The 22,807-nt window shown below is 38.6% G+C and overlaps 1 protein-coding gene across 1 annotated transcript in view; it reads right to left on the bottom strand.

Moving 5' to 3' along the window:
* Positions 1-5,044: 5,044 nt before the first annotated feature.
* LOC121169411 (BTB/POZ domain-containing protein KCTD1-like) overlaps positions 5,045-22,807 on the bottom strand; it is a 34,535-nt gene continuing 16,772 nt past the window's right edge. Inside the window, exon 2 of the mRNA XM_040999997.1 lies at positions 5,045-5,296. The gene's annotated coding sequence lies outside the window, so the exon portion shown is untranslated. The remainder of the gene's footprint in view (positions 5,297-22,807) is intronic.

Raw genomic sequence — 22,807 nt, 5'->3', positions numbered from 1 at the left:
ACCACAACTCTTGAGTTAACCTGTGGGACCTGCATTTGCACAGGGTTTGGCCCACATATCCCCCACAGAATCTACCTCTGGACCTGGTTCTTTTGCATACCGGTTAGTGTCATGGCCCTGCCTAATGTGACCTGTCCCCTGTTCCAACATTCAGTCACGTTCTGGGATTGAGTCCTGCTAGACAGGCCCCCAGCCCTAGCTTTCACGTATAGTGGTGTGTGATGGTCAGCAATGCTCCATGCTAACAAGCCCAACTCAGGACTCCTATGTAGGCTGGTGCATGAGTCTGACCCATACAGATCTTCCAGTCTCTCCCCTCCTAACCATCAGGTCTCAGGCTCCTCGCTTATCTGCAAGTACAGTGGCCCTGTATTTGAGTGTCCCTCAGGATTCATTCCTCACCTACATGTATTGTGGCCTTATTCAAGCATGTTCCTAAGCAGTAATTCCACTTCCCTAAGACCCCAGAGTTTGCCACCTGGCAGCCAGCGAGTGAAGCTTGGCTCCATTGTCACTCTGGCTGCCCACCATCCCAGGATTTGCTCGCTGCTTGGCAGCGTGGACATGGAGCTAGGATCTCTAGCAAGAAGCCTGGTTTGACACAGGTTTTCCAGCCACAACCATGTGGCTGGGAGATTCAGCACCTGCACCTCTGAGCAGACTTACCTGGACTTATCGCGTTTATGGGATGAATCCTGATCATAATAAATAATCATTTTAATAAACTGTAGCATTTCATTTGCTACTATTTTGCTGAAGATTTTTGTACCTGTGTGCACCAAGTATATTATTTAGGCCTTTATTTTGTTGTTGCTGTGTCCTTATCTGGTTTTTGTACTAAGGCAATGTTGACTTCGTAAAATTAGTTTGAAAGAATTCCCTCCTTTTATATTTCAGAGTAATGTAATAAGAATTGGTGTTTATACTTCTTTAATTATTTGGTAGAATTGAGCAGAGCAGCCATCTAGTCCTGGGCTTTTCCTTTGTGGGAAGCTATTAATGACTCAAGCTAATCACATATTACTAGCTTGTTTAGGTCTTACACTTATTGATGATTCAATGTTGAAAAGGCTTATTTGTGCAGGAATTTGTTCTAGATCAAATCTACTGCTGTATGCTTTTCAGTTTAGTCTTTAGTAAACTTTTTGTTTCAGTGATGTCACTTTTTTCATGGCTGTTTATGCTTGATTCTTAGCCTATTTAAAATGCTTGTCAATTTTTTTGTCTCAAAAGAGCCATTTTGTTTCATTTTATCTAAAAGACAGGATTACTAAAGATAGAAGGAGATACAGGGAAAAAGAGAGATCTAACCACTGGTTCTCTCCCTGAATGGCCACAATGGCTGGATCTGACCTGATCTGAAGCCAGGATCCAGGAGATTCTTCCACATCTCCCATGTAGCTCTATAGGGGCCCAAGGACTTGGGCCATCCTCCACTGCTTTCCCAGGCTACAAGCTGGGAGCTGCTTCGGATGTGGAGCAGCTGGGAAACACACCAGTATTCATATGAGATGTGGGCCCCACAGTCAGAGGGCTAGCCTATTATACATGGCACTGGTCCCATCAAAGAAGCATTTTTTTTAGAGCTTGTTTATTTCTTTTTATGTATTTGCAACATCAAGCATGAATAAGAGAGAACAGGAGAGAGATCGAGAGATTGTCTATCTACTGTTCAATCTCCAGTGGGGCTAGGCCAGGTAGCAACTCTATCTGAACTTATCATTTAAGTGCAGAGCCCCAAGTATTTGAGCTAACTTGGGCTGGAAACACAGAAAGGGCTTCTACCCAAGCACTGTGGTATGGTATGCCAACACACCAAGTGGTAACTTAGACTGTTGTACCACAACAACTGCCCCCAAAAGATCAGTTCAGTTCTTCATTGATTTTTTTTTTTTTTTTTTTTTGGCGAGGACTTTAGCCACTAGGCCAGGCCGCTGGGCCCCATTGATTTTTTATATAGATTTTTATCTGTATTTCTGGCCTTACTTTTGTAATCCTTTCTGTTATGAATCTGGGAATTTACTTTGCTCTTTTTCTATTTTTTTTTTTTGAGATTCGATGGCAAATTATTTGATACCTTTATGAATTTTCATGCATAAACTCATTTTTTAGGATTTATTATATTTTTCTTGGAAAGGGAGATTTTGCAGACAAGGACATACAAAGAGAATGATCTTGTCTGTGCTGGTTCACTCCTCAAGTGAACGCAACAGCTGGAGCTGAGCCATTCTGAAGTCAGGAACAGGAGTACCTTCCAGGTCTCTCACACGGGTGCAGAGTCCCAAGGCTTTGGGCCATCCTCCATGCTTTCCCAGGCCACAAGCAGGGAGCTGGATGGGAAGTGGAGCAGCTGGAACACGAACCCATGCCCTTATAGGATCCCGGGCAAGTGCAAGGCAAGGATTTAGCTACTAAGCCACTACACCAGCCCAGAATTGATTGTTTTAAACTTCCCTCTTAGTGCTGTTTGTATAATATCCCATGACTTTTAGTTTATTACATTTCATTGCCTTCATTTCATGAAACGTGTAAACATATTCTTTAATTTCATCTTTGTCCTGTAACTTTTTAAATTTTACTTTATTATTATTATTGTCATTTTATGATACAGTTCCATAGGCCTTGGGATTTCCCTTATCCCCTCCCCAAATCCTTCCCCCTCACCGAGTTTCCCTATATTATTACTATAGTACCATTCTTCATACTCAGTCATATGTCCATCATTGCAGGCATGGACAATGGCAGAGCCCATCATCCTTATTGTCAAGATATAGTAAACAGTTTCACCGGGAGTCCATCTTAGTCTGGAAGTAGAGATGCGTACTGCATCGTATCCTCACATCTGGATATGATAGTCTCCATGACACAGTTACTTTTTAAGGAGTAACTTGTTAACTTCCAACAATTTCAATTCTTTTTCTTGTTGTTGACTTCTACCTTTCTTACACTGTGGTCAGGAAAGATTCTAAATGTGATTTGAAATAATTTGTTGAGACTTTTTTTTTTGGTCAATCCACTGCTTTTTTTTTTTTTTTAATCGTGGTGGGCCTAGTACTGAATTTCAAATCTAAAGTCTGATTTAATTCACTCTTCTACTCCGAAGCAGCGGAGGTATTATTTCTGTATGCTGCATTACTCAGAGCTGAGGAAATGGTGATGTGGGGTAAGACTTTACTGCTTGTTTCAGTGTGTTTTCTTACTGTTGTGCTAAAGCCCTGCAGTTTGGTTTCTCATTTGCCTTTTCTGTCGCTTGTCGAAGTTACTTGCTGCATGCACAGCTGTTCAGGTTGATTTCTCTGTGGAGAGGTGATTACCCACGTGCATTAGCTGCCATCTTGTTTCTCTATACTGTGGGCTGTTTCTACTACAGGTATTTGATAAACTTCTCGTGCTTTGGCTAAGAAATGGTTAGAAGGCTCTTTGCTTGTTCGTTCACTTAACTGCTCGATTTCTGATCGGCTGCACGCCTTGTAAAATGTTCCCATTATTTACGCTCGTTCTCCAGAAGGTTTTTTTTTTTTTCTTATATTAGTTCTCCAGAGTTTGCAGAAATATTTTTCTGCAAGTACATTAGCTCTTTATTTATTCATAAAAGAACAAGATACCATGGCACATACGAAATGTAAATACAAATTGGAAAAATCTTTTTAAAAAAATCTGGATATTGATAAACATGCGGACATTCAATAACTCTTTAGCCAAGCAGGGGTTTGAGTTTTTCAGTTTCCAACCAGATGCTTGGAAATATGCCCAGGTACCTGACACCGAACAGGTTTAGAATTTTTAGTGTTCTCTGCTCTAATTTCAGACCGGAGAGTTTAAATTCGAATAATTCAGAAGACTATCCTTTCTGTTTAATTATCTACTGGATTTTGTTTTCTTCCAAATTAAAATGAAAATCATTATCAGCCCAGTCCTGTTTCTTCTACTAAACTCTTATAGATAAAAACATGCTTATTCTATGAAGAACCACTTTACTTCAGCAGTTTTTAAAAAATATTTACTTTTATTTATTGCAAAATCAGATTTACGGAGAAGGGGAGGAAGAGGGAGAGGGAGAACTAGAGAGAGGGAGATCTTCCCTCTACTGGTCCGCTCTGCAAATGGCCGCAACGGCCGGTGCTGGGCCTGTCTGAAGCCAGGAGCCAGGAGCTTCTTCTGGGTCCACACGTGGTTGCAGGGGTCGGCCTTGAGTCATCCTCTACTGCTTTCCCAGGCCACAAGCAGGGAGCTGGAATGGAAGCAGAGCAGTTAGGATTCAAACTGTTTTTCGGAAAACAGCATTAATTGTGTAATTGCTAAAGAAAACCAGCAATATTATATTTCTATGTACTATAAGAACACTGCATCTAGTTAATATTTTCAAATCACATTAAATAGTATCATGACATTAAAGCATAGCATATTTACATGCTATAAAACTTTATAGCTATAGAACTTTAGCACCTGCTGTAAATAAATGTGGTACAAATGATTTGTTATATAAATTATTTAAATCAAATCAGTATCTTCAAGAGACTGTTGATAGTATACTATCAAATTGTAGGAGATATGTGCAAAACACAATGCAACTAATATTAATTATGAACATATTCTTATTAATACTCAATATTAATATACTGTTGGTGAATTAAAATACTAAACTTTATAAAAATTATAAAATAACTCCTATCCTTAGCAGTAAAAATAAAATTTACTTACTGTTTAAAGATAGTTTAATTAATAAATGAATGCCACAAAATTTTTTGCAGCATAGTCAATTAGTTCTTAATTATGGCAGTCAAAAGAGTACTTTATTTTTATAAATTTATGCCACTTATGACACACACAATCAATGTATATTGTAACCTTTATAAAAGGAAGTCAAATAAAGGGGAAGCATTTCAGGTTAAGGGGAAGATAAGGCTGCCCTCTGAAATTGTAAATTAAGATACTGAATAAATTTGTTTTAAAAGCTTTATTCTTATTTATTTGAAAGGCACAGTGAAAGAGCAAGAGTAAGAGCGAGGGAGAGCAACAACGAGAGCGAGACATATATTTTCCATTTTCTGGTTCACTCTCTAAATAATCTCAAAGGCTAGTGCTATATCAGGCTAAAGCCAGGATCCAGGAGCTTTTTCTGCATCTTCCGCATAATTCGAGGGGTCAAAGAACTTGGGACATCTGCTGCTGCTGCTTTCCAGAAGCATCATCAGGGAGCTGGATCAAAAGTAGGGCGGCTGGAACTCAAAGTGGCGCACACATAAGGAAGGCCGGCATCTCAGGTGGCATGTTGAACTGCACAACACATCAAAACCTGTGGTATACAATAAAAACAATATTAAGAGGGAAGTTTATAACAAGTTCACACACTAAAAAGAGAAAGTTTTCAAATAAAAAAAACCGTGATGCATGGTGAGAACTCAGCAAATCAAGAACAGATGAAACCTCAAATTAGTAGTCAACAAGAAACAATAGGGGCCCTGGAACTATCACACAAATTGTTTGCAATGCCAGCATCCCACACTGGTGTGCTGGTTCAAGCACTGGTTGCTCTATTTCTATCCATCACCCCGTTAATGTTCCTGGGAAGACAGTGGATGACAGCCCGAGTGTTTGTTCCCTAAGACCCACATCAGAGACATCAATGAATTTTTCTAATTCTTGGCTTTGGTCTGGCAAGCTCTGTTTATTGCAGACGTTGAGGAGTGAATCAACAGCTGGACTCTCTCTATCTTTCCTTTTCAAATCAATGACTAATTAAAGCTTTAAAAATAAAAAGCAATAAGAATGAGGGCAAAAATAAATGAAATTGAAAGAAGAAAATTACAAAAGATATAATGAAAGGCTGGTCTTTTTGAATTGAAAAGATAAACAAAACAGACAATCTTCAGCCAGATTTACAAACAATAAAGATAAAAAGTTGAAATTAAAAAAAAACAAGGGATGAAAAAGGGGACATTATAGCTTATACAAGAGAAATACAAAGGGCCATAAGAAATTATTATGAAAAATTACATGCTAACAAATTTGAAAACTTTAAATCCATAAATTCCTTTTTTCATTTTTGAAATAGATAAATTCTAAGATACAAAGAGCATACCAAGATGATGCAGAAGATAATTAAGATAATGCAGAAAATCTAAACACAGCAGCCTCAAGGAAACAGTTCTTTGGTGTTCTTTCCAACACCAAAGAACAATCCAGAACATGAAGGTTTTTCAACAGAATTGTACAAAACACTTAAAAGGAAAATGGAGAGGGAGCAAGGCAAAGGAAAGGGGAAGTCCCTATAACTACAAAACTATATCACGGAAAATAGCAAAAATAACTAAAAAATAAAGCATCAGAAAGCAAAAAAGGGTGGGATTAGTACCAATACTTTTCAACTACTTCAAAATACTGAAAAGAATGGAACCATGCCAAACACTTCCAGAATTATGCTGGTATCAGTATCAAAGCACAATACAAAGAGAGGTGCAGATCCTTTATATATATATATGATATAATATATATATTACAGTGTATAATATATAATACAACAAAGTATTAGCAAATCAAATCCAACAATACACAAAAATGATCATTATGATCAAGGAGAATTTAACCGAGATATACAATAGTTCAACACTGAAAAATCAGTGAGAATAATCTGTCCAACAATAGAATGAAGAACCAAAACCATATGATCATCTCAGTTGATGAGAAAAGGCATTCAGTAATATTCAAATTCACTTCATGGTGAAAAATGTTAACAGATTACATATAGAACGGACATATCTCAAAATTAAAGGTTTATAAGATAAACACACACCCAATATTATCCTGAATGTGGAAAAGCTGAAAGCATTCATTTCCCTTGAGATTTGGAACAAGACAAAGATGTCCACTTTCACCACTCTTACTTAGAATGATATTGTATTAGAAAGAGCAATTAGGGAAGAGGAAAAATAAAAGGCACTGAAATTAGAAAGGAGTAAGTCAAAATAGGCATTTCTGCGGATAACATGATTTTGTACATAGAATGCCCATAAACATTATATGAAAAAGCTATTAGAATAAACCAAGCCATAAAAATTGCAGGATATAAAATCAACATACAAAAGCAGTAGCATTTTTACACCAATAATTATTTTACTGAAAGGGAAATCAATAAACAAATCCCAATCACAGTAGCTAAAAAAGGGGTATTTGTGCATATGTTTAGTCCAAGATGTGAAAGATCCCTACAATGAAAGTTACAAGACACCAATGTAACAAATCAAGGACACAAAAAGCAAAAATATATTCCTCCTTCATGAATCATAATAATTAATTAATTAACATGTTGATACTACCTAACGCAATCTACAGATTCAATATGGTCCCTATCAAAATACCAATGACATGATTTGTAAAAATAGAAAAATGAATCCTAAAATTCATAGAAAAACACAAAAGACCTAGAATAAACAAAGTGATCCTAAAGAGATAGCGGGGGTGGGGGGTGGGCGGGGGGGGAGCAAAAGGCATCACAATACCTGATTTCAAAGCATATGACAAAGCTATACACACAAAGAATACTATGCAACAATAGAAATATAAAAGTCTTATCATTTGCACCAAAATGGATGTAACTGGAGGCTCTTCTGTTTAGTGAAATAATCCTGTTATAGAAAAGCAAATATCTCATGTTTTCATTTATATGTGCAAAATAAAAAAGAACCAATCTGAAGACATAAGGTGATTACTAGAGTCTGGGAGGGTTAGGTGAGCATAGGAGTTTGGATGATGGGTACTAAATCAAAGTCAGATGAAGGAATACACTCCTAGTGCTTCACAGTTTAGTGGAGAAACTGTAATTCACACTATCCCAGTATATTTTATATAAATAACTGGGAGAAAAAAAGCTCCAAGACTCACCAGTGAGTGCAACAGCAGAGCCCAGCCTGGCCCACTCCCAGCCCCAGCTCTCATGTGAACTGGTGGATGTTGAGGTCCAACCCTGCCTGGCCTGCACCCCTCCTGGCTCTCATTCATGCCAATGTGTGCTATGGACTGACCCTGCTCAATCTACTCCCAGCCAGGCTCACAGATATGCCAAAAGGTGCTGCACCCCAGCCTGGTCTGGCCTGCTGCAAGCTCTGGCTCTTTTTAGCAGGAGGAGCTACGGCCCAGCAGGGGAGTTACCCAAGTTCCCGGGCCAGGCCTACTCCCAACAATAGATATCATGTGAGCTCCCTTGCTACCTGCAAGTGCAGTGGCAGGGGCCATGGGAGCCCCAGAAGTCAGTCCTCCCCTGTCCAACATGCACTCAGCTGATTTCACTCCAACACACCTGCAGATCCCCTTCCCGCCACCTCCCACACCAACCTGGGGGTCAGAATGACTTGTCCTGGTCTGGCATTTCCTGCCTTCCCCACATATATCTTAAAAAAAAAAAAAAAAAAAGGAATAAGCAGTTATGCTGGCATATTGGTATGGTTATGTAGAAATTTGGGATTAACCAGGCCCAGAGTGCCCAGCAGCTACGGGGCTGCTTTTCCCCCACGCATCCAGTCGCCTGTAGCTGGGGAGAAGTCATATTATACTTACTCAGATTTTCCCATTGGTTAACATTTATCCTATTAAGAAGGGTCTTGATATAATGCATTCTCTAATATTTTACTATTGCAGCTTTATCTACTACAGATTTCTGAGGTCATATTCTAATTCATCATTTTGTTTTTCACTGTCTAAATATTTCTTTAACATTTCTCAACAACCATAAGCTAATAAATATTGTCTGTAGGACAGACTTCATGCATTTTGAAATGTTTAAAAATCAGAAAAGTTTTATTGGTGTAAATTACTCAAATCATATACAATGAAGATTTTTTTGAGTGGAAATACTTTTCTTAATTTTGTAGCCAAGAAAAGAATGCAAATGTAATTTTTATTAGTAATGTCTTTTTAAATTTTGCACTCCTTTTTCACAGAAGACATCTCAATCTTTTTAAAATGTAATTCAACAAAAGAGAATTGAAACAATCTTTAATTTCAAGATATTTTTCATGGCTTTAAAGCATTTATATAGAGAAAATGACAGAATACTGACCATTTAAACAAGAACCAACATAACATTTCAGGATGGGAGCATGTTGCTATGGTAACAAAATAATTTACTTTTAAAATGAGCCATGTATCTCAAAGCCAGAAAAACTGCTGCAGACTTCTACTATTATGATAAACACAAGGCATTTAATAGACTTGACTTATTTGCTAGAATGGCACCTTTAGCCTCACAATCGAAGCTAAATCATAACAACCTAAAGGAGCTTGCAACACAATTTTTGCCATTTTACTGGGTTCTCAAACATTTTTCCTCCTTTACTGTGAAAATATCATATAACATAAAAATGTACCATGATAGCAATTTTTAAGTGTATAATTCAGTGATAAATCTATCCACACTGCTGTGAATTAAGCCTCCAGGACGCTACGTCTGAAACTACAAATTGAACAACCCCCCCCACTCTCCAGTTTTGCTAAACACAATTCTGAGGATTTCTATGACTTTCACAATTTTAGATTGCTCATTCAGGTGAATTCGTATAGTATTTTCTTTCTGAGACTGACTTGTTTAATTTAGCCTAATAGTCTCAAGGTTCATCCATTCCTCCCTTTGAAAGAACACATAATATTCCATTGTGTGCATCTATCACATCTTCTCTATCCATTCTTCAACGGACATTAACGCTGTTTCCACCTCGGGTCACTGTGAATCATGTTGCTATGAATACGGGAATCCAAATGTCTCCCTGAGACACACTCAAAAAGTAATACACGTAAAAGTGAAACTGCTGGATCAAATGATTGTTCTAGTTTTAATTTTTAGAGAAGCCTTCACACTGATTTCCACAGCCATTTCACAGTCCTTCCAAAAGCACCCAGGAGTTTCAAATTCCACAATCCTCATCAAACACATTATTTTGTTTTTCTAGTAGGTATAAAGTCATATTTCTTGTGATATTGATATTGATTTCTGTCTCTCAGGTGATTAGCAACTTTGATCATCTTTTCCTAATTTTTTTTGTTCTTTTCTTAAGTTTTTTGGACACTTATGTATTATTTTTGGAGAAAGGTCTACTTAAGTACATTGTCATTTTCAAATTGTATTATTTGTTTTGTTATCTTGTTATAGGAACAATGAACATATTCTTTTAAAAATATTATTCATCTAATTGAAAGTCATTGAGAGAAAGAGAGGAAGACAGGGAGGAATAGAGAATGAGAAACTTTCCACACTCTGGTTTCAAAAGTCATTTGGCTTGGGCCCGTCGAGATAGCATAGTGGTTAACGTCCTCACCACGCAAGCACTGGGATCCCATATGGGCACCGGTTCTAATCCCGGCAGCCCTGCTTCCCATCCAGCTTCCTGTTTGTGGCCTGGGAAAGCAGTCGAGGATGGCCCATAACCTTGGGACCCTGCACCTGCATGGGAGACTGGGAGGAGGTTCCTGGCTCCTGACTTCGGATTGGCTCAGCTCTGCCCATTGTAGCCACTTGGGGAGTGAACCACCGGGCGGAAGATCTTCCTCTCTGTCTCTCCTTCTCTCTGTATATCTGACTTCGCAACAAAAATAAATAAAATCTTTTTTTAAAAAGTGATTTGGCTTTAGATATATTTTGTTGTTGAAAGATTTTTGAATATTCATACAATTTCCTTTTCAAAAGATTTATTTGACTTATTTGAAAAGCAGTGTTAGAGAGGAGAGAGGAAGAGATGTTCTATTCACTGGTTCACCCCCCCCCCCCCGCCAAGCGGACACAAAGGCTGGGGATGGGCCGGGCAGAAGCCAGGAGCAAGGAGCTTCTTCTGGGTCTCCCCAAAGGGGGCAGGGGCTCAAGCCCTTTAGCCATCTTCTGCTGATTTCCTAAGCCATTAGCAGGTAACTGGACTGGAATGGAGTAACAAGGATTCAAAACAGCCCTACAGGTAGCAGTGTAACCCTCTATGCCACAATGCAGCCCCGTGCGTATTATACACATTATATTCAAATTGTTTTATTTACTGCGATTCAGTGTTGGTACATAATGTGCTTCCAGGAATTTACCTCACCTTTCTAAATTATATAATTGGGTGGCATGAGGATGTTTTGATTCTGTGACAACGCTTGTAATTTCCTTCATTTCTGATTACAGCTGAGTCTTTTTTCCTGTTTCATCAAATGAAGGTTTTGTCAATGTTGTTTTTATTTGCGTTTTTTGTTGTTGTTGTTTTTAAATCCAACTCAGTTTTGTTGAACTTTTTTTCTATAGTTTTTCCCGTTCTTTATATCATTTGCCTATGCATTATTTATCTCATTACAATTTCCAACAGTAGGCTAAGTTTGGGTTTACTTTTCTATCGGTCCCGATGCAGTAGCCTAGTGGCTGGGGTACTCGTCTTGCACGCACTGGGATTCCATATGGGCACTGGTTCTAATCCCGGCAGTTCCACTTTCCATCCAGCTCCCTGCCTGTGGCTTGGGAAAGCAGTTGAGAATGGCCCAGGGCCTTGGGACCCTGCACCCATGTGGGAGACTGGGAGGAGGCTCCGGGCTCCGGGCTCCTGGCTTTGGATTGGTTCAGCTCCACCCATTGTAGCCACTTGGGGAGTGAATCAGCAAATGGAGGATCCTCCTTTCTGTCTCTCCTCCTCCCTGTGGATCTGACTTCACAATAAAAATAAATCTCTGGAAGAAAAATCTATCTATCAATAAGTTAGAGTTACAGAGAAAGAAGGAGAGACAGAGACCTCCCATTCATTGGTTCATTGGTCACAACAGTCAGAGCTGGGCTGGTCCAAAGCCAGGAACCAGGAGCTTCCTTTGGGGTTTCCCACATGGCTGCAGGGATCCAAGGGCTTGAGTAATTTTTCTTGCTCTCCCAGGCACAGCAGCAGGGACAGGACAGGAAGTGGAACAACCAAGACTCAAACTGGTGTCCACAGGGGATACTTGCACTGCAGCTAGAAACCCAGCTTCCTAAGCCAAGGCATCGACGCTGAAGATCTTTATTTTTTTTTTAACTCATGCATTTCCAGCTATAAAGTACACTTTTCAGTGTATCCCATAAATGTTGTTTTATTGTCTTTTCAGTTTCATATGTCTCAAAGTATTTTCTATTTTTCCTTTGTCTGTTATGACCTCTCGGTTGTATAACAGTGCGTTGTCCCAATTCCACATTTGTTCCACAGACTCTGATTTTCGTTGTATTATTGATTTCTGGTTCCATTTTATCGTGATCACAAAAAATAATTGGCGTTATTTCAATCTTCTTGGACTAACGATTTGTTCTGCCACCGAACAGAAGATCTATCCTGGAGGGTTTGGAGGCTGGGGTGTTTATGTATGTCTGTTCAGTCCAAGAGTGTTATCCAAGTCCTAGTTTTTAGTCATCCTCTGTCTAGCTCTGTGATACAGGGGTCTTCCACTATTATGTTATGGTTTATTTTTCCTTTCATTTCTGTCAAAGTTTTCTTAATATATAATTAGTATCTCTGACTTTGGTGCATAAACCTTTATAATGCTATATTTATACAGATTTATAATCTTGGCATATTGACACTTTTATCATCATTTAATAACTTTGTTTTGTCTTGGAACAGCTGTGATTTAAAGTTTACTGTGTCTGATATTAAAACTGTCATTCTTCATGTTTTAGTTGCTATTTATATAGGATATATATATGTCTCATTCTTTCACATTTAGATGATGTGTGTCCTTGGGTGTAGCATGAGTCTTTCACAGAAAGCACGTAGCTAAGTTTTGCTTCCTAAAAGTTATTTAATTTGAAAGATATATTTAAAGAGAGAAACGGACATTCTATTAGCTAGTTCACTCCCTAAATGCCTGAAACTGCCAAAAAGGAGCCTGCCCAAACCCACGAGTTGAGAACTCAACTAGGGAACCTCTCATGGGACCTGACTTGAGGTGCCACGTGCTACTTTTTGTGTTGTCATTAATATGAAAGTGAAACCAGGAGCAGCGGTCAGACTTGAATCCAGGCCTTACAATATGGCATGCAGGCATCCACACCAACACCAAATGCCCACTGTGGGTCCTTTTCTTTTAGTCAATGAATTTTTGATAAAGGAGACTAATCCATTTCTATTTAAAGTAGTCATTATTGATTGGGAAGCCTCATTATTGTATTATTGTCACTGTATAGCTAATTTTTCTGCTCTCTTTTCCTCTCCTATTGCCTTATTTTTGTCTTTCATTAATATTTTCCCAATGATATGTATTGATTCCCTCACTATGTGTATATTACATGAATATTTTGTTTATGATTACAATTGCAATTACATAAAGCTCTTTAGGAAAAGCTGGAGTGAGACAGTGGTTAATTAATACTTAAAGTTCTAGCATTCTATTTTAGAATGTTATATAACATTTTATACATCACACATATGTAATATATACACACATATATCATATATAGATATATAACATTCTACTTTAGAATGTTAAAAGCTTTTCTCTATTCATTATAAAAATCACTACTCCTTTATAACTATCTCTTATGATTGATGTTACATCTTTGTATACTGAATTTTGCGGCCACTTGGGGAGTGAACCATTGGAAGGAGGATCTCACTCTCCTTTCTGTAAATCTTTCAAATAAATCTTTAAAAAAAAAGTTTCTGTGTCTCAAGATTATAATAGTATTGGCACTGTATTTTTTCATATATTTACTTACCGAAGAACTTTATATTTTCATGCAGTGTCGTATTGCATGCTATGTACTATCCATTTTCAATTTGAAGGAATATCTGTACATTTCCCACCATGCAGTCTAGGGGCAATCAGCTCCCTCTGATTTTGTTTGTCTTGAAACATCTTAAAATGTTTTTGTTTTTCAGATAGTTTTTCTGGATACACTATTCTTGGATGGCAGGTTTCTCTTTTTCCTGTTAGTATTTTGTCACTGTAATCCTTTCAGGCCCACAAAGTAGTCCTACGGAAGTCTCTTGTATTTGTTTTCCCTTCCCTTCTTTTTTCCCCTCCCTTCCCCCCCTCCACTTTTTTCTCCACTTCCCCCTCTCTCTTCATCCTTCCCTTCCCTCATCTTTAAGATTTATTCATATGGGTCAGCACCATGGCATAGCAAACTAAGCCTCTGCCTGTGGCACTGGTATCCCATACGGATACAAGTTTGTGTCCCAGCTGCTCCACTCCCAATGCAGCTCTCTGTTTACGGTCTGGGAAAACAGCCAAGGATGGATTAAGTTCTTGGGACCCTCCACTCATGTGGGAGGCCCAGAAGAAGCTCCTGCCTCCTGGCTTCACACTGCCCCAGATCTGGCCGGTGTGGCCATTTGGGGAGTGAATCATCAGATGGAAGATTCTTTCTCTGAATGTGTTATCTCTCTGTAAATATGCCTTTCAGATAAAAATAAAATAAATCTTAAAAAATAAATGGTTGGTCTTACTATATGACACATGTAAAAAGCACAGTTACAGAGCAAGGAACACCAACACACCCACAAAAAAGAGAGAGAAAGGGAAATCTTTCATTTATTAGGTTACACCTCACATGATTGCAATGGCTGGAGCTGGGCCAGGCCAAAGCCAGGAGGCCACAAGTCCATCCCAGTATCCCATGTGGGTGCCAAGGGCCCAAGCACGCAGGGCATCTTCCACTACTTCCCCAAGTGTATTAGTAGGGAGCTGGATCAGAAGTAGAGCAGCTAGGAGTCAAATCATTTTGCATCTGTCATGCTGGTGTCCCAGGCAGCAGCTTCATCTAGTTGTGGTACAGTGCCGGCCTCAGGTTTTCCAGTTTTATGGCACATAATTGTTGACAACAGTATCTAATGATTCTTTTTGTTTCTGTGTTGTCAGCTGTAATATCTCCTTCTTATCTCTGATTTCATTTATTTGAAAAAAGAAAACAAAGAAAAAGACTAAGAATCCAGAAAGCCTATATGGAAAGATAAGAAACTTTAACAGCTTCATATCTGTGTAAGAAATTAAGTCAATTAAAAAATTTCCTCCAGAGATAACTAAAAGCCTAATTGCATTAACCCATTGAAAAAAAAGAAATAACACAATGACATGTTGTTTCATAAAAAGAAACAAACGCTTTCCAGTTTTTTTTTTTCCAAAGTCTATAAAAGCCTAACACCAAAACATAATGAGGAGGAGAAAAAAATTAAAGAACCATAGTCCTAAATATTGCAGGTGAGGAAGTCAAATCTGAAAAAAAAAAAAAAGCAAAACTAAAATATGAATCATTCGATTTTTCTCTTCTATTTTTTACACGTATGCACTACTCTTGGGATTTGTACTGTCATGGGCCCTCATAACGGCACTTATTATTTCTCTGCTAACGATCCAGCATGTCTTCTGTGATTATGATTTTACTTGAAAGAAAGCATTTCCTATAGGGCCGGCGTTGTAGAGAGAAATTCTTCCTGCTTTTGTTTCTCATAGAAGATCTTTGCATTGGCAACTCAAGCATCACCAGCTGTGGTGTCATTAGTGACACAACTTTGCAAAAATGGTTAACAAGTCTGGCTCAATTTTTAGCATGCAATATAAATTGTTATGCAGTAGTTGCATATCTGTGCAATCGATTATAGGCTGAAAATACTCAGAAAATGCTTGACTTTGTATGTGAGAGAAGTAGGTTTGGCCATCTTTATCAAGATCTTTTCAGCCTTAGTGGACATTTAAGATTCAAAGGGACATGAGGCAGTATTTCATTTTGTGACTATCCACTGCATTACATGACCCATCTAACGCCCAAGAGAACAAATTTTCAATGTCAGTAATGTTTCAGTCATCATGACAACAAGCCCAGCCAACCTCGTAACTTTATCAACCAACTTCTGGTAGTTATGCTGCCCACCACCCCAACTTCCCCCTCCTGAGACTAATCCTGATTCATCTTTTAGAATTCTATACACTGCCTGTAGCTGAATAAAAAGTTGGATATGATTAGCAAGAATAAGATATGGCAATCAGTGAGGCAACCAACAATATCTAAAACAAAATAGATATTAAGCTTTTATCTCTTTATTCACATCACCCAAATTTTCTCTGCCATTTACCAGGTAAATCCAACCTGTTATTAAAAGCACCATTTTCAATATGTGATTTTAATACCTGACAAAAGAAAACTTATTCATTTAAATCTTTTACTGAGCTTATTGGATGTTAGTTGTTTGATGACAAGTAACATTCATCGTATAAACCCAAATCCCAATTGATTTCTCCTATCAAAGAAACAATAAATCTAACATGCTTAGAAATATTTGGCGTAAGTAAATCAAGCTTTCTGTAAAATAACAGGACCAAGCAACCAGACACGGGCCTAATGAGGCTGATGCTGATTTAATTTTACTAAACCTGTTTGCTTATTCGTTTTTCTATTCCTCTTTCCATGAGGAAAATCTTTGAGTTCAAGACTCCATTCTTATTGGATCTTTGAAGAGTGCAGATTTTCTCATTTTTTTAAAAAAATTATTTTCCCCTATTTTTTTTTAGTAAAGAGAATACTCAAATACTTAATGTTACAAAAATGTCCAGTATATAATATTTGAAATTATTAGTAACAAATAATAATCATCATGATTTATGCCAATTCTCTAACAATGATTTATTATTTTGGGGAAGGCACAAAGACATCTCTACATGCCTTCGGCATCCCTTCTGCTTCCTCAAGCAATGCAGTGTGAGAGAAGACCCCATTCTCTAGGAAATTAGGCAGGCAAGAGAACAAAGGCAAAGATATTCAGAGCAAGGACATACATGCTGGCTTTAGCTACTGTAATAATTTGTGAAAAAATAATAAGGGGAGTTTGAGGGGACGGGGGAATCCTTAAGCTTCTAAATCTGCATCATAAAAATGTGAAATATATTCATTTTATACTAATGAAAAGAATAATTTAAAAAGAAGGGGATTAGGCACATATCATCAATTACGACATCTTTGAAGATCAACCATGAACCAAAAAGGACTTTACCAGTGGAGAACAGATAAGCAGGAGAACTCAGTCTCCATTCATGCCATACATAATTACAGGTTCCTCTGGAGAACTCTGGGACCACATAGGCCCTGAGCCAGTCTGGGAAGCTGCTGAGTTACCACAATACTGCATGGCTAAGACATAGCTAAGCCTGTGTTATACCCTTCCCTACATAGAATGTTGCTGCATAGAGCAATCTTAAAAAAAAAAAAAAAAAAAAAAAGAAAAAGATTCACTTACTTACTAGAGAGAGAGACAGAGAATGAATTCTGTTTGTTGGTTCACTCTCCAAATGATCATAACACTCGGTCTTTGCCAGCTTAAAGCCAGGAGCTTGGAACTCCATCCTTGTCTCCCCGACAAGGTGATGGTTGAGAACAAGGACTTGAGACAACCTCTGCCGTTTTCCCAAACACATCAGCAAAAAGCTGGATCACAAGTAGAGCAGCTGGGACTCCAACCAGTGCTCATTTAGGATGCTGCCATGGCACAGTGGCTTAACCCCCTGCTCCACAATGACAGCCCCAACAAAGCCATTTTGAGTCCCAACCACCTGGTGTAGTATGAAGCACCTCCTTCTAGAAGCTCCAGCCACATGTATACCAGCCAGAAGGCTTTTCTTACCCTTCCTCACCCCTAGTAAGAATCAGGGCAGCATGTCTTATATAAATGCCTCAGCTTGTGAACACACTCAGAAAAAGTTGATTAGCCCTGCTTGTCTTCTTTTCAACCCTCTTAGTAGCTGGTTGGTCCCACCTTTTCACTCTTGATCTAGGGAAATAATTAGACAACTAGGCTGCCCACAGAGGCCTAGGGAAGCAGAGAAGTAGCCCAGCTCACCTACTTACAACCCCAGGAAATAGCAGAGTGACCTTTTCTGAGGGGCTTGGACTGCCAAGTTCCATGGGAAGACTGGAAAGCTCTCCCCATTCTCCTGTGACCCCAAGAAGCAGCTGAACTGCTATTTCTTGGAAGCTTGGTGCACTAAGACCCAGGGAAGCAAGTATTTGATCATACTCACCTCCCTTTGGCCCCAGGAAGTAGCTTGGCAAACCTCTCTGAGTAGATCAGTCCCAATGAGGCTCTGGAAAGTTATCTGTACAGTTCTCAGATACTAACAGGTGTGTCACATAGGTCCAAGGTTTTGCCCCAGCCACTGTGCAGGACTTAGATATAAATAAGCACACAATTCTGCTACTGGGCACACTGATCTACATCCACCTTGTTCCACAGCGATGGCCCCATACTCACAGCACCCACAGAAACTGATAGGAGTCCCATACTCTCATCTGGGTGCTGCCAATGTATATGCCCCGCCTAAGAGAGCTGCAGCACAATTGGTGATGCAATCCCACAACCCCTGCAACCTAGGCAACAAAGACCTCCCTAGGCACCACGAGTGATGATCACAGCTAATGAAGCTTTATGGACACCTATAAAAGAACATCTACTTGTAACAAATGCCAATACAGCACATACAATCAATATTCCAAGACAACGCAAAATGTGTCCTTTTACTATGAATGTCTTTCTATAAACTGGTAGCAGTAATTCACCCAACAGATGAAGAAAAACCAACACAGGGGCACAAGCAAGATGAAACAAGGCAATATGACACCTCCAAAGGAATACAATAACTCTAGGAAAAAAAGAAAACTACAAAGATGGAAATCTGTGAATTGCCAAAAGAATAATTTTACAGAAACTTAACATGATATAGAACACAGAAAACTCAATGAAATCAGTATGATAATTTATAATATGAATAAAAAATTCAAAAAAGTAGAGATAATAAAAAAATAATACTCAGAAGTCTTGGAGTACTTAGTAGTGGTTATGACGGCATTTAAGACACCTGTGTTTGGGCTCAGCGTGATGGCTCAGTGGCTAAGTCCTCAGCTTACAAAGGCTGGAAGTGTCCCAACTGCTCCACTTCCCATCCAGCTCCCTGCTTGTGGCCTGGAAAAGCACTGGAGGACGGCCCAAAGCCTTGGGACCCTGTACCTGCCCTTGGAGACCTGGAAGGAGCTTCTAGCTCAGTTTTGGCCATTGTGGCCACTTGGGGAGTGAACCAGTGGATGGAATATTTTTGTCTCTGTAAATCTGCCTTTCCAATAAAAAATAAATCATAAATTATTGTTAAACAGATACATGTATTTTGCAAACCATCCTATAATACACTTCTACATTGCAAATGGTGTTAAGAGCCATATTATCCATTTCTTTGCATTACTGTGTGAACTCTTCTCTAAAAGCCCTTGCCTCAGAATTAGTGGCACAATGAAGAAAATCATATGTCAATTCATTTAGCTTTTCTGAAAGTCACGAACATTATAACCAACCATGCTGTAAGTCATTATCAGTTAGTTTAAGTGAAAAGGTTACTTAACTACGTATTTCAAATGTATCCACAGATGAACAACAAGAAAAAAATAGTGCTGTATATACCTCTAACTTTGATTGCTTCTGTGTGAAAGAAAATTTGCTATACACCCTCCCCATCATCTAAAACATTTCTATAAACCTAAGGACATACATTTTTGTTATAGAAGCGAAAAGGCTTGTCAGGAAATAAAGTAATATCCTTATAAAATCATGGCTGTTGATCATCTGATCACTTGCAAATAATAGCAGCAAGATTGGCAGGTGGATGAATTTAGAAGTTTAAAATGCAAGAATACAGTAAATTAATGTCTTGAGGGTACATGGACATAATCGTATTCCATGACATGTATAAAATATGTATTTAACATATTATGTTACCATATAGTAAGAATGAAGTGCAGAGGAAGCCTAGTACATTTAGTATTTTGTAATCTTTTATTTTTACAGATAAAGAAACCAAGAGTCAAAGTGAGCAAGCGACTGAGTGAGATCATATACTGTCTATGGGCCAAAATAGCACTGCGATTCGGGCCTCCAGTGTTTTTCCATTGTTAGAGCATATAGTATTTGAATACTAAGAAGTAGGATTGCTTCAATCTTTTAATCAGTTTTATTTAAACTATTAGCTTAATAATCTGAAGTAGTTATTTTAATTCATGCTTTTATCATTTTACTAAAGTATTATATAATTTTATTGGCTCATCAGCTCCTTGTATCTGATCACATTTTACGTTACAGTGCAGAAAATGAAAAACAGTCATGACAACAGTTTGTAAATTTTCACACAAATTTGTTAGGATATAGCTGACATTAAAAAAGTACATTTTAACATATACAATTTGATAAGTTTGGAGATAATTATATTCCTCTGAAACCATCATCACGATGGATGCTATAAATATATTTATATCACCTCCAATTTTTTCCTAGCTTCTTTGTTCACTATTACTATTACTATTGTGTATTACTAACACACTATATGTTAAACATATAATGCAATTTTGTTCACTATAGGCCCTGTGCTATTCAGTTGGTCTCTGGCACTTATTTATCTTTTTTTTTTTTTTTAAATATTTATTTTTATTATTTTTTGATTGGAAAGGCGGATATACAGAGAGGAGAGACAGAGAGGAAGATCTTCCGTCCCATGATTCACTCCCCAAGTGAGCGCAACGGGCCGATACTATGCCGATCCGAAGCCAGGAGCCTCTTCCGGGTCTCCCACGCAGGTGCAGGTTCCCAAAGCTTTGGGCCGTCCTGGACTGCTTTCCCAGGCCACAGGCAGGGAGCTGGAAGGGAAGCGGGGCTGCCGGGATTAGAACTGGCGCCCATATGGGATCCCGGGCGTGCTAGGCGAGGACCTTAACCACTTGCGCCACCGCGCCGGGCCCTATTTATCTTTTTTTTTAAGATTTATTTATTTTTATCGGAAAGGCAAATAGACAGAAAGGAGAGACAGAAAGATCTTCCGTCCACTGATTCATTCCCCAAGTGACCGTAATGGTGGGTACTCGCCAATCCAGAGCCAGGAGCTCTTCTGGGTCTCTCATGCCGGTGCAGGGTCCCAAGGTTTTGGGCCGTCCTCCACCGCTTTCCCAGGCCACAAGCAGGGAGCTGGATGTGAAGAGGGGCTACCAGGATTAGAACCGGTGCCCATATGGGATCCTGGCACATGCAAGGCGAGGACTTTAGCAGATATGCTATCACGCCGGGCCCCACTTATTTATCTTAAATAAGTGAATCCTTATATTCTATGACCAAAATCTTCCTGCTGCAATTGTTTCTTATGAGGGACAAGAATTACATTAAAGTTGAATAATTTTATAAAGATAATTTTCATATGTTCTCAAATTGTCAAGTGTTGAAAGTTGATGTAACAATTTATATTCTTGTAAGTCAACAAATTATTTGATATCTTGCTTTAAGTCTCCTGTACTTAAATCCCTTAGATGTACATATTGCTGTAGTGCCATTCAGTGTTTTTTCCCCTTCTGTTTAACCGGAGGAAAAACGAGTTAATCTGACTCAGGTTACTGAGTCTACCCTCCAGCAATTAAGATGCATTGTATTAGCATCATTTACAGCAGATGTACATTGATTTGCAGATAAGAAAGATACTTGTTCCATCTGTTCTATGAAATTCAGCTTCGAGCCTCATCTGTACTTTCCATTTTTTCTTAACTAGATTGTGGAGTTAAGATCTGTGTTAGGCCAAATTAATGTCAGAGAACTAGCACAATGCTAATTGCAAAAGTAGGTGGGAAAACTAGTATTTGCAATTAATATAATCATTTAATAACTGTCATGGAGGTGATCTGAATGATTCCTCAAGTGTTCGCTATAGTTTTTATATGGTAAGTTACCTTCCAAATAATGTAAGGGTAATGTAAAATAAATTTAACTGCTGTTATAATGGTTTTTATCTTCAGCTGATGCGATTTCTGATCACTGATTAGGAGGATTCACATTATTTCCTTTTCTCTTAGAAAAGTTATATATGGTAATTTTTCATTCACGTTCTTATGAATCAAAGGTTTCATTTTAGAAACTACATTATTTGAACATTTTTATGCATCAAAGCAAAAGGAAAAAATAGACTGAAATATTACCATTGTCTATCCCTGAAGAGTGACATGGAACCATCTAGTTTCCTTTGTATTTTGAAGAATTAAAATCATTTTAAAAGTGAACAAATAAAAATTTTATTGCTTTATTTCAAATACACAACTAAACAGCATGCCTGATTTTCCAGTTCCCACACTTTCCCCAAATGTTTGCTACTACATGTTAGCCTGTGAATAATTTGATATTTTGTTCAATCCAAAATTCCAGGACAGTTGTACTACCCCCCCGCCTCCCACTCCTGCTGCAGGTGAGGCAGTGTAAGGACCTCTGACCTCAGCATGTTGGCACATTCTGGGGCAGGGCTGACCAGATGTGATTCCACGTATCCCATGGAAACAGAATCTTGGCCGACCTGTGGTACCTAGCTCCTCAGGCCAGTCACAGGACCCGGCACACCTATAACTGAACTATCATTTCTGGTCTAAGCTGCTGAGGCAGCCCACCCCTCTGAGGAGTAGGATCACTGCTATGTTGGTCCTTACCAACCTGTGTCCAAAGTACAATGGCAGGTTGTTCCTTCATTTTTCAAAAATTGCAAAGAAGAGAAACATCAATAAAAACGACTTTTCAAGAGATTTTGCACCACCATGAGTACCCTTAAAGTAGGAGGGTTAGACAGGCTCTCCATTTTCCTTTTAAAATATTTTGCCTACATTTCTAAGAACACAGAGACTCTGAAGCTGGCTTACACCTGAGATAACAGGCTACAGAGGCAGATAAGAGGTGACAGTATTGGTATTAAGACAGATGATCCATGAGCATTTTCTGTGTACCAAATATCTGTCACATGGAAGAGGTTACAAGAGGTAATATCGGGTATCTTAATAGGATTGGTTCAG

The sequence above is a fragment of the Ochotona curzoniae genome, unplaced genomic scaffold (genome assembly GCF_017591425.1).
Source record: "Ochotona curzoniae isolate NIBS_2020 unplaced genomic scaffold, NIBS_Ocur_1.0 scaffold_1852, whole genome shotgun sequence".
In the NCBI taxonomy this organism is placed as follows: Eukaryota; Metazoa; Chordata; class Mammalia; order Lagomorpha; family Ochotonidae; genus Ochotona; species Ochotona curzoniae.
Note: the sequence above shows the minus strand (reverse complement) of the source record. Positions and strands in the feature narration are given on the sequence as shown.